The sequence below is a fragment of the Rhipicephalus sanguineus genome, chromosome 10, assembly GCF_013339695.2.
Source record: "Rhipicephalus sanguineus isolate Rsan-2018 chromosome 10, BIME_Rsan_1.4, whole genome shotgun sequence".
Classification (NCBI taxonomy): domain Eukaryota; kingdom Metazoa; phylum Arthropoda; class Arachnida; order Ixodida; family Ixodidae; genus Rhipicephalus; species Rhipicephalus sanguineus.
The window spans coordinates 82,562,873-82,576,303 of record NC_051185.1 but is presented as its reverse complement, the minus strand read 5'-3'; positions in this window follow the sequence as shown (position 1 = coordinate 82,576,303).

Sequence of the window (13,431 nt, the reverse complement as noted above, 5' to 3'; positions counted from 1 at the left end):
GGTGAAATCTCCCCCACGTGTTGACTAATCCACCTAAAGCTACAAGGTTTCGCAAACCTTCTAAGCGAAGCAGGAAGTCTTGTGCGTAACTCGCTTCCAAAAATGGCGCTCTTTTGCGCCGAAAGCCACAATTCGCGAGTTGCAGATTGCCTCGAGCCTCGTTGACGCCTGCGAATAGCACCAGTCGCGGGACCCTTTACGACTAGACATGTGCGCCGGGCCCAAAATCACCGGGCGGTGGCGCGCCGGTGTTTCCACCTCCGGCGGCGGCGCGTGAACGGCGCGGGGTTCATCAGACCGGCGGCGGCGCGGCGCGGAGGGGGGGGGGGGGGGGGCGAAGCAGTGAATGCGATACGTACACGCCGTAATGATGTTACATGAACGAGGGCTAGCAGCTCTTTTTGCTCCATCTCACTTAACTCTACAAAACGCTGGTTCATGGCAATACGGCCGCTCCCGGGAAAAAAAGCGGTTTTCGGTCAGTTTGTCGTATCAGTGGTCCGAGCGCGAAGCAGTGAGATCACAGCGCTCACAACGCTCACAGCGCGTAGAAGGTATACGAGCCGTTCGCTGGGGGATGTCCGCCGAAGTAGCGCGCGTGCCAGCGCTCTCGACGACGCCCTTAATTATAGTCAAAGTTCACACTTGCTGCTCGAGTTACTCAGTCCCTCTCCCCAAACATCCCTCCCTGATCCTTCACCCAGCAAATGACGGGCGGGGCGTTTCCTTATGCTTGAGCAGCAATCTACAGCAGGCATCGCACGCGGGTTGATGTTATTCCGTGTGACGGAGATGGCCAGTTTGTTTCATCTCTGCTTTAGCCATGTTCCTTGCCAACGCTCGCGGGCTTTTACTCGCGGGTAGACATACAATGCGCGGAGTTTTTTTATGGATTTGGAGTTGATACGGAACATGATGGCGACGGTGAAAACCTGTCCTGAGTGTTCATACAATTGCTAACGCTATAAAAATCACAGCATATCCACGGAGTGAATGATGATGAGTGGGCGAAGCTGCGGAGGTTCATCGGTAAACCGTGAATCTTCCGTGAATTCTGCTCAGTACATCATCACCGACGTGAGATCGGGCGCGTTTATACTAAAGGTTCGATGAGTTATGACGACTTGCAGCTCACTTTAATTTTACATGTACGCTGTGAATTTTCATTGTTTAGAAAACCATTGCTTTAGAAAACATCTGGCGTCTTTCGTTAAGCAGCTGGCGTCTTTTCGTTTTGCTTTAGAAACATCTGGCGTTCTTTCGTTTTGCTTTTAGGAAACATCTGGCGTCTTTCGTTGGTTTATTTCATCAATCAACGGCGTTTTGAACAAAATTTTTATTGTTTAATCACGCACAGGAGAAATCTCACCAGGCACTACCTTGGAGGTAAACAATGGCTGCTAATGCGAATGAGAGACAGAAGAAGTCGGCTTTTAGGTAACACTTACACTTCTACTTCTACTAACGTTTCCTACTGGAATATGCCAATGGCTACTAATGGGGAATGAGAGGCAGAAGAATTCGGCTTTTAGTTAACGCGCACGCTGCGAATTTTTTATTGTTCAACAACGCACAGGAAAAATCTCCCACCGGCACCACCTTGGAGGTCAAGATCTGGTACTGGGTGATTCCACGTAAGATCGAACAAACGATGGCTGGTCGACCTCTCAAATTTATTTAAAAATTTTATATATTATTGCCTGATGAGTGGAAAGAAGAGATCCGCAATTTGTTTTGCCGCCAAAAATTTTTTCGAACCACAGGAAATCAATGATGACGAAGAGGTGGAGTGGAGCGCTCATCCGCTCTGCTGTTTTGGCCAACTTTCCTTATGAATTGCACAAAATATATTAAAGTTAGGTAGCTGAAATTTATTTACCTAAAATATATGCATGTTTTTGCTTCTGCTCAGGTATTTTTAGTTTTTATGTGTAGTGCAGATGTTTTTATAAAAAACGTCAAAAATGGCCCAATCGGCAAAATTTTTCTTTACTTTGAAGGTCTTTATCTCAAAAAAGCCTTCTAGCAGAGGTACAAAAATTTCGCATTACGTTCTTCGCATGCGTGTCTACCAAACTGCCAAATCTTGTATTTATATAACTTTTCAGTAAAGAGATATGATCGGGCTAAGTTCAAGAAAACACCGAACAATGAAAACTTCTGACGACAATTAAAAAAAAACCCCATTTTTAAAATTTTTTAAACTTTGTCCACTTATTCTCCTCCACATCAGCTTTCACAATCATTAAAAACATGTTGCATAATGTCGTTGCACTAATAGTTACGACCCCTCCAATGAGACCCTTAAACAAGGATGTGCAATTCCGACTTCTTGCCCAGCAAGTGTATAAAATGCAGACAGGATTGAATTTCTTTTTATTAAAAGGTCAGCAGGTACCTAAAAGGGTGTCGCCGGCACTGAAGACGCTAATTTTGAAATTATTCGGTCAATGCAGCGGCCACGAGCGCAGAGCTACCGAGTAGGCGCGCGCGCACCCGAGATGCTCGTTGTAAGAGACGGCGCAGTGAGAGCTCGTTCTCGCGTCCTCAGACCGATTGAGTTCGAAACAGCAACACCTCTCGGCTGACTTGAACGCACGTGCACTGGAGCTTCGCTATTCTATCCGCCCTCTGTTCGCATCTCAGCTAGGCGCTGATAACACGGCGGAGATGGAAGCAAGATGAAAACTCTATAAGGGAGCTATGAGCGCTCGCTTCACGCACGCTGCTGCCACAGAAACTGCGCTGCGCCAGTTGCGATCAGTGGAAAGCATGAACGTGGCGCTCCAGTGGCAAAGCAAACTATGAATTGTCAAAGGAAAGAAAAGCAAACTAACGGTAACCGGATGCGCTTGTCTATATTAGATGTCGGCAGCAGACGGCGTGAACTGGCCGCGCGTTCGGTGCGCTGTTTCATACTTCATTTGGCGCGGATAGTTCTTGTGCTTTGCTCTTTCTCTACTCCTCCTGTGCGTCTCATGACGAGAAAGTATAGCTCTGAATGAGTCTATTGTGGAGACTACCATTCGAAGCACAAGAAGCTTAAAGGAGTACTGACACAAATTTTTAAAAAATTCGGATTGTTGCTCTAAATAAAAATACTGGTGTCGAGAAACGTAAGACGACTATTGTGGTGCCTGGGAATGCATCCTATATATTTTAATTAGCGCCACCTTAAAAAGACACCTTCGGTTTCGATATCGAGGGGGTGGCTTCTCAGTGTCGTTTCGTAGCAGTGTGACGTCACGGAGATACAGAAATTCGTGACGTACTAGCGGGAAATCCGTCATCTGCTCGTGGTGCAATAGACAACGATGAGTGAATTGTCGTCCAGTGACCCTGACAGTGATTTCTGCGATTTAGGCTGCATGCAGGACGCCGAACTCGCGAACTCGGAGGAACTGCCTTGACTTGTCGGGATAATGTCCTTGCAGTGTGCCTGGCTTGCAAATGCTCAGCGACGAAAACTTCAAAGTCAAATTAAAATATTATATACGTGTTCTCCGACTCCAGTGTGTGGACAGCGTGGACACTGCATACCAACGAAGCAAAAAATGTCCCTTTTGCGATGTCTCAAAATTGTCAGTACTCCTTTAATTATTGCAAAGAAGCCAAAATTTCGCAGAGTTACCGACCTAGACATGAATGCTTTGAAGGAACGTTTAACGCCCGAAAGATCAGTGACTGTCAGTGAGACGGACTACTTGTGCTACGCGTGCTTTTGCTACCACTGCAATGAAAGATCTTCACGGAACGCACAGTTTAACGATGACATTCTTATGCCCCCTGAAAAAGAAATCGACGCAATTAACCAGATCACTGCGACTACCGGTGCACGTGCGTTCAAGTCAGCCGAGAGGTGTTGCTGTTTCGAACTCAATCGGTCTGAGGACGCGAGAACGACCTCTCACTGCGCCGTCTCTTACAACGAGCATCTCGGGTGCGCGCGCGCCTACTCGGTAGCTCCGCGCTCGTGGCCGCTGCATTGACCAAATAATTTCAAAATTAACGTCTTCAGCGCCGGCGACACCCTTTTAGGTACCTGCTGACCTTTTAATAAAAAGAAATTCAATCCTGCCTGCATTTTATACACTTGCTGGGCAAGAAGTCGGAATTACCCATCCTTGTTTAAGGGTCTCATTGGAGGGGCCGTAACTATTAGTGCAACGACATTATGCAACATGTTTTTAATGATTGTGAAAGCTGATGTGGAGCAGAATAAGTGGACAAAGTTTAAGAAATTTAAAAAATGGGGTTTTTTTTTAATTGTCGTCAGAAGTTTTCATTGTTCGGTGTTTTCTTGAACTTAGCCCGATCATATCTCTTTACTGAAAAGATATATAAATACAAGACTTGGCAGTTTGGTAGATACGCATGCGAAGAACGTAATGCGGAATTTTCGTACCTCTACTACAAGGCTTTTTTGAGATAAAGACCTTCAAAGTAAAGAAAATTTTGCCGATTGGGCCATCTTTGAGGTTTTTTATAAAAACATCTGCACTACAAATAAAAACTAAATATACTTGAGCAGAAGCAAAAATATGCATATATTTAGGTAAATAAATTTCAGCTACCTAACTTTAATATATTTTGTGCAATTCATAGCGAAAGTTGGCCAAAACAGCAGAGCGGATGAGCGCTCCACTCCACCTCTTCGTCATTATTGATTTCCTGTGGTTCGAAAAAAATTTTGGCGGCAAAACAAATTGCGGATCTCTTCTTTCCACTCATCAGGCAATAATATATAAAATTTTGAAATAAATTTGAGAGGTCGACCAGCCATCGTTTGTTCGATCTTACGTGGAATCACCCTACTAGCGTTACGACTGGTTACGCACTACTACGACTACGAGGGACGAACGGGTGCCGCCTTAAGGAGCTTCGCCCCTAAAAATATACAAAAAACCGTCGAAGCGGGCTCGCTGTTTTCCTAGAAACCTGCATCGTCTCCGCCGTAAAGAGTGCGTCCGTTGGAAAAAATCATATAATCCGGTGCTTTTTCCATTGGTTTCGTTCTCGCCTTCAATACCCTTCTTACAGGGGACATCTCTTTATCTCTTTGCCACTTAGTTCTTCATAAAGCACGCGTACAATATCAGCACTAAGCGTTGAACCTATCATGATTTCGCGCTGGTCGGCTACAGTCTGTTATCTCTGCATGCGCTGTCGCAAACGCATAAAATGGAGCGAAATCAGTTGATCGCGTGCGATAGTCGTGCGAGAGGAGCAAGAGCAGGTGGGCGGCTGCATAGCAAAGCAGCCTGAGAGACAATTCATAACTGTTGTTTCTCATATATGGACCAGTCGAGAGTATGTACGCTGATGATGTCACGTGAATCACTCTTCTGGCATTACGGAGTGCACCAAAAGATTGTGTTAAGCTCGTTTAGCCTTATAATGTATGCGAGCTCGACGGACAAGAAAACAACATGCTATATTCCAATCCATGTGTGAGTGAACTGCGCTGTTTTGAAGATCAACACAGGTTCATTTTATTGTTTCGCTGCTTCCTTGTTTTGAGCAGTGTACTCAGTGAGATGCGTAAAACCCACAGACAGAACGCATAAATTATTTCCCTTTTGTAAAGAAATTCAGCCATTAGCTGCTGATTTTCACGGCATTTAAATATCTTCGTAAGTTTCGCAGCGCAGTGTGCTTATTGTTAAACATTTCTGACAACACGCATGAATGTAAAATCATAGTAATCGAGAAAACCAAACCACTCAGACACATATCTGTGGCTGAGTCAGATGACTGTACGTAAACTAATTCAGTATGCGGCTGGTGTCGCACAAAGCAGCAGCACTGCACAAATGAAATGATAAGCAGTGCTAACTATAGTTGACAAATTTTAGCATTTCTTAGAGTATTTTGGAATAACTCCACAATTGCATCATTTCCTGTCTCTGTAGATTCAGCAATCCATATTGATCTCCGAGTGAGGAATTCTTCAATAACAGCTGGCCACTGGCAAGACTGCACAAAAGTTTTCTCAGATCGCTCAAAGTGGAAGAGCAATCTACAACCCTAACTGCTCGCAGGTGCTCCTTAATGCACTTCATTGGAACTATTTTTTATTTTTTATGATCTCACTATTATATAATAAGACAACGCCCATCAATAAAATAAGAGAGCACGCAGCACACGTGCTGACTGCCATGTTTATGCAGAAAAATTCGCATGATCTACGTTAGACATACACCGCCGCACACAAAGAAAAATAACGTACATATATGCACCCAATGTAAACATGCCAAACTGAAACTATAACAAACAGATATGTTCACATTGTCATTTCCAGTCCACAAACTCTCGCGTATCAAGCACTGCGTGTCAAGCTGAAAGATTCTTGTCGTGGACATAAATTCTTGAGATGTTCCCTACAATCAATGACTGCTCCAATCACTCAAACAATGTAATCGAAAGTACCGCAATGCTTTATTTATGCTGATTATATGTACCGGTGGATAAATAACAACACCTTGTTTGATTATGAGCGCAACGAAATCCGCGGATGTTCCACGAATGGCACCCTGGCATATACCGGACGTTTTATGTAACTGCACCATGGCCCTACGCCATGTACAGAAACAACAGCGATAGTCATTTGAGTTCGCTAAGCAGCATATATATACATACATATATATGTATATTCATGCACTTAGGCCAAATAACACATCAAGGACTGACGTTCCCGCCGCGGTACCGGCACCGGTCGGGGTCAGTACGAGCGACCTGAGAGTTTTCTTGTAATATTGTTATAATCCATCACTTTTTCGACACTGTAACGTTATGACGCGAAAGGTGAATCGCGTGTCGTCACTGAAGTGAACCGCCGTCCATAGAATTTCACCAACCAGAGAGGTTCGTACAACGTTGCAGCGAAAGCCTCCGCCGCGCTGAGACTACCGAAACGCTCGCAGGCGGCGCACGTTCGTGTCATGATGCATTCTTCGTTGTCTCGGAGGTTGGCTCCGCCAACGCGCCGTCGCTAGTGTTGCTCAGGCTCTTCCATTCGCGTGGAAAGAGTGTAATTTGACAAAGAGATGTGACAGCCAAAAGAGCGTCGGTTATTGGACGCTGAGCTTCTTTACTGAGCTTGGGCTAAGGTCACCATAGCGCGGACTGTTAAAGAGTAAACGGAAAGAGCCGGTCTAGAAGTGCGACGGGAAACGCGACACGCGTCATGTGTCCCCTCTAGTCTGGCCGTGATTTCTCGCGGTTAGAGCGGCGAACGGGATGTTGTAGCCACACGAGCCTCGCAGAACTATTTTAGGGGCGATGCTCCTTAAAGCGGCACCCGTTCGTCCCTCGTAGTTGTCGTAGTCGTAGTGCGTAACCAGTCGTAACGCTAGTACCAGATCTTGACCTCCAAGGTGGTGCCGGTGGGAGATTTTTCCTGTGCGTTGTTGAACAATAAAAAATTCGCAGCGTGCGCGTTAACTAAAAGCCGAATTCTTCTGTCTCTCATTCCCCATTAGCAGCCATTGGCATGTTCCAGTAGGAAACGTTAGGAGAAGTAGAAGTGTAAGTGTTAGCTAAAAGCCGACTTCTTCTGTCTCTCATTCCCATTAGCAGCCATTGTTTACCTCCAAGGTAGTGCCTGGTGAGATTTCTCCTGTGCGTGATTAGACAATAAAAAGTTTGTTCAAAACGCCGTTGATTGATGAAATAAACCAACGAAAGACGCCAGATGTTTTGTAAAAGCAAAACGAAAGAACGCCAGATGTTTCTAAAGCAAAACGAAAAGACGCCAGCTGCTTAACGAAAGACGCCAGATGTTTTCTAAAGCAATGGTTTTCTAAACAATCAAAATTCACAGCCTACATGTAAAATTAAAGTGAGCTGCAAGTCGTCATAACTCATCGAACCTTTAGTATAAACGCGCCCGATCTCACGTCGGTGATGATGTACTGGGCAGAATTCACGGAAGATTCACGGTTTTCCGATGAACCTCCGCAGCTTCGCCCACTCATCATCATTCACTCCGTGGATATGCTGTGATTTTTTTAATATGGATGGATGCTATGAGCGAGGTTTGGGCTAAAGCCGCCACCTCGCGGCGTAAGGAATTGACAATTTGCACTTTTTTAGAAACGCACCGAGTGGGACAGCCGTAGCAACGGTGCAACGGCGCGTTGCTGGAGCTAATAACGGAAACCATGCATTACTTCTCTAAACAGCTCCCATACCACGACACCATTCAGCGAGCCAACGGCCTCCTGCATGTGTGACCGTGGCGCAGTGACACGGTACGTGCGAAGACCGGAAATAAAGAAAAAAAAGTGACCGTGGCGCTGTAGTTAGAGCATCTATCACCCGTCGTCGCGGACAGAGAGGTCGTGAGTTCAAATCTCGTTCACGGAACGTGTTTCCTTTAGTTTTTTTGCCTTGTGCTGAGTGGATTTTGCTGACGTATTTCTGTCACGGAAATACGTCATGAAATACTTGGTGGACCCTGGAATGGAACATTTACATGTTAAAATATTACGAGACTATAGCGCAGCGCGCCTCAGAAAGCAATTTTGGGCCCTTGTGGTGGGTGAGCGCGAAGAGGTCAAAGACGACGTCGGAGAATAAGAACTGCCGGCCCAGCGAATGCGCGTTGTATCTGCTTCTCTCATTGCAATAGCGCAGTCGTCGGAAGCTTAGCATTGATGGAGAAACTGCCAATACTCCTGCGTCATCGGCGTTGCGGGCCCGGCACCCAAGGAACGGCGTCCACGCTTATCCGTCTGTGGCACCCGCTAATGTGCCGCCGCAGCAAGAGTGGTTAAAGGCCTCCTCGGTGCCTCCGGATGACTTCAAGAAGGTTGCTATACCAGTTCCCGACAATACATCATACAAGCTCCTCTTGCCTGAGAACGCGGCTCAGTCTTCCAATGATTTGGATCCCGTGCGCCAGACTTTATACGCACCAACTCTTCACAGCATGAATCGGCAGAAAAATGTGGAGCTCATTATGACTCACTAAAGAAATATAATTTTAGCTTTGGCCTTACTCGGACTCGGACTCATCAAAATTTTTGTCAACCGGACTCAAACTCATGAAAATATTGCGCACCGGGACTCCAACTCAGACTGACTGGTTGATCTCAGTCTGGGTGCGTCGACTCGTGAACGAGTTTGGCAACGTATGCATCAGAGCCTCCTGTCCACTCTACACTACCTTCAGTTGATTCAAAACAGCAGTATTCACGTGTTCCCGTTGTATTCGTACAATAAGACAAAGCAAGGGTTTCTGAGAAACTGTCGCGAGGTCATCAGATATAGACAAAGAAAGCCAGTATAAGTCTCTACCAGACGTTCCTAAAAAGGACTGGCCATTCACATATCATTCTGTTGTCAAGAAATCTCCCCGCATGAAAGCATTCACGGACCCAAGATGAATTTCGTGCTCGTCAATTGTAAGTACTCCCTTTGCATGATACAAACAATATCGTGTGCTGCGGAAAACTATTCTTTCGAGCCGCGTAAAAATAATGACGCCAGGTGAAGCCGTATAAGAAAAAGTACGCCCGGCAGCATCCCATCGTTTAAATTCTAGAGAAAAAAAAGTGTTTTCAGAAACAGCGCGTGATCACAGTGCACAGCATTTGCAAGTTCGGATTTTGTGCTCACTTATACAAACTTGCTCTTGCCGCGTTATGTACAAACAAGTCTCGACGCTCACGTTTTTCATTTTTGTCGCACACATGACTGTTCCAGAATTCTCGTTGCCGGCCATTCACGTGCGTTCCTACCGAATCAAAGACGTGAATGCTGCGCTTGTCATCGGGGAGCTGGCGTGCTGAAGAAAAACATGCCTTTTTATAGTTAACAATAGACAGCCGGTCTTCCTCATGTATTTAGACAGTGCAGGACCACAACTGATGTCGAAATTAGTTGTTATTAGGTACTTGATGCTTGAAAATGCGAAAAACATAGTTTTATATAAATCGCAGTGTTCAAGGGTCAAGCCAACGTTTCTATCAATATACAAGAGGAAGAAAACTTCTCTTTCGCGCGAGCTGCGCCTGTAGCGGTCACCTCTGGGACTAAGGTTACGCTTACGGCGCGGGACTTTGCTTTATAGGGCCAAAGGTTGCTCTGCCAGCGTAAAGATGGCAAAGCAAGACTTTCTTTGTTTGTTATATACATCGCTCCTGTTTGGCAAAACACCCGTGAAGATATTGAACACGCCATGTGGACTTTCGTATGAATGCCAAGTGTTTGCTTTGATCTCATGGGCTTGCAAGACGCTGTACGTTTTCCTCCTTCACGGAGTATAGGAGGAAAAAAGGAAGTAATGTTTTATGAGGGTCTACACAAATGAATATGAACGCACAAATTTTACACAGTTATGCATGTCGCCATGGTACAGTATCGGCAATAATTTTCCGCAATGGCATTCATGTTATATTTATGACGGATAATGTAATAAGTGAGCATTTGTCTAAGTGTCTCAGGTGTTAAGTGATTATGAGGGTTAACCAGGCTCCGTTCGTGGCATTTTAGATTGCTATTCCTGTGATGGACGTAACCACAGTGTGCATGGTTTCGCACCGTAATGCTACGTGCCTCCATTTTGTGATGACGATGCCATAAGGCGTGCACAGCAGCTCCATTTTTACCTACCTGATGTGAGAAATTTGTAATGTCCATTACCCTTATTAGCTGTTGTGCTGGAGTAAACGAATGACATATATATGTTTTCAGCCATTTTGCATAAAGGTTATATATTGTGCTGGCCGCTATTTCCGCTATCATAAATTAAAGATTCCGCATATGCGCACATTTATGACCTAAAAGCCACTGATTAGCTAACTGCTAAATGCTCGCTACACACGCTCCTTCAGCAAGAGATGCACCAACCTTGCTGTGAGATTATTTATTTGATTTCCTTTGACAATATTCCGGTAATTTATGGGGGATTATCAACGGTTTGTTTCAACGCATTTATCTGAACGTACGTCACAAAGCACAATATTGTAGCATCTTTGCTGTTTTGCAGTATGTAAAAAAATGTGAAATGAAATCTGAAACATTTCTTGAACTTTTTTGAGAAAATTCAAAGAAGCTCCAAACTTTATGAAAGTAATGGTCTATTTTTAGCGGAGGTTATCGCAGTAATAAATAAATCTTACATATAAATAATGTACCTAGCTCATGTACCTAGCTCATAATGTACTCGGAAACTGGCCCTGTTAGGCTGCACGAACCATTCTAACATGCATTCGGTAACGCCAGTATTAGTCAAAATGATGCGAATGTGACGTGAGGAAACAGTTGCTTTGCAGAAGTGACAAGAGATGTGGCTAAACTGTGCAGGAAGCCTTTTTGTGACCTCTAGTAGAAAGCACCTTATTTCTCCTTTCCCCATTACTTGGCTCCAGTCAATGGTTGTCCAGTTGAGCAGAGCACGAAAATTTACTCCTTTTCTAGTACTGTAGTCAATCAGTTGACTTATGGGACTAGGTTCACCTATCCGGGAAATGCTGACATCATCGCATGCCTTGTTCAATATTTGTAGCACAATCAGTGCTCTTAATTAATCGGTGCTCTTAAAATACTGTATAGCAATCAATAACGACATTTTCGCTGGCGGTGGTTAAAAAGAGACGGAGCTACTCTTCATTGTCCTAACTGAATGTCCTTCCTAATGCTTTGTCCTCTGGTAACTCTGAGTGTGTTAGACATCTTGAGTAAGGCGTAGTCTGGAAATCGTCTGCTAGTGCCTACATTATTTATGGCTGAGCGGCAAAGTTATGGTGGAGATTTCGCGGGAAAAGAAAGCAGGACCCCGCGCAGAGTGGTCATCGGAGCACTGTGCTGGCAAGAACCGACGAGCACGGTATAACGGAGTTTTGCGCAGCTTTGCACGGGTGTTACGCCAAGCTAGGACAGCATACGGCAGCCCGGGCCCCTGATGTGCTCTGCCCGTATCATCATCAAGGAGGTCGAAGAACAAGAGGAAGAAGACTTCTCCTTGGCGCGAGCGCGCGCTCAATGTTACAGATGGCTATGCTATGTGGTAGAAAGCGGACGGTCGCCGATGGACGGACACAGCCCTGAGCAAACGCTGCTTCGCATTTAAAAGGAGCACTGCTTCAAACAAAACTTACGCTCAACTTTCTTTGGGGCAGCGTGCCTTTCGGATCTAGAGAAATTGTTCGAAAAGACTGATCGTGGTCAAGAAAACATGATTGTCAAACGTCTCAAATAGGTTTACACTGCAATGCTCCTGGCACTGCAAGTACTGACACTACAACAAAGCTCATTGTTTACTTTCTGTGCGCACCGGACATGTACAACGTGTGCGCGCCGATGCTTCTTTATGGAAACGAGGTTGTTTCTGAGAGGTGGTGCTGTGCCATTTTCCTCCACTCTTTGCTTGAACTAAAGGTATTGCCGTACCCCTTCAGATTATGCATTTCAATTGGCTTCGGAAGGCTCAGTAGATGCGGCAGGTATGTCGCTAAATGAAAAGCAAGCAGTTGTTTCGTCTACGAGTACAACCGATGAGCGAAGCCCCTTAAAAATGGGACGCGAACGACGATGGGCCTGATCTGGCTGCTGGCTTTCATGAAGGCGGTAGGGGGGGGGGGGGGGGGGAGGGGGTGGGGAGAGCCTCTGCTGCGTTCGGTGACGGGAACAAGTGAGCAATTGAGTGCGGCGCGCGCAGCGTAGGGAGAGGGAGATAGGTGGGAGAGGGGTGCGAGCGGTGATGCGGCGGGGAGCTTCAACGGCGGCGACGGAACGCAGCGCGCGCTCATTGTCTTTTTGCGCAGGCGCCAGGTGCAGAAGGCGTCTGCTACTACCTTGGACAAAGCGCTCGTAGTGCGCTAGAATGATGGTTGTCATTCCACAATCCACGATAAAGGTGGTGAAAGTGAAGACGACCATTATAACCAGCTGTGCACAGAGCTTATTTCTTTTAACCTCGAATTTCTTGTGCGATAGAACGAAACCGCTCAAGGCCTTAACATTTCCTCTTAAGTCACCGGCCATTGCAACGCAAAGCGATGCTTAAGAGAAGGAGCTTCAACGGCGACGGCGAGGGAGGGGCCTAAGAAGCTTCGCTCCTAAAAAAACGCTGATCACTCGTATTTTCAGTTTTATAGAGCGAGAGCCTGCGAATAGGTAAGGCTCTTTCTTTTCTTTGCATGGCTGCTCATAATGCGTTGAAATGAAACAAACATCGCGGGTGTCTTTGTTGGGATTACTGAAACGACTTCTGTTACAGTACAATGATTTTTAAAAATATTTTATGACCTTCATGTTTATGAGTATTTATTTGCCTGGCAACGAGTGCGTCTGTAAAAATTAGCGCCTACGACACGCAAGTGTTCATTGATGTATTCTAAGGGCAACAATGCAACAACATATACTCGCGAAATTCCGGAACACCAACGCGCATGATCGAGGGAACAGCAGCAAAGTCTGATTTAC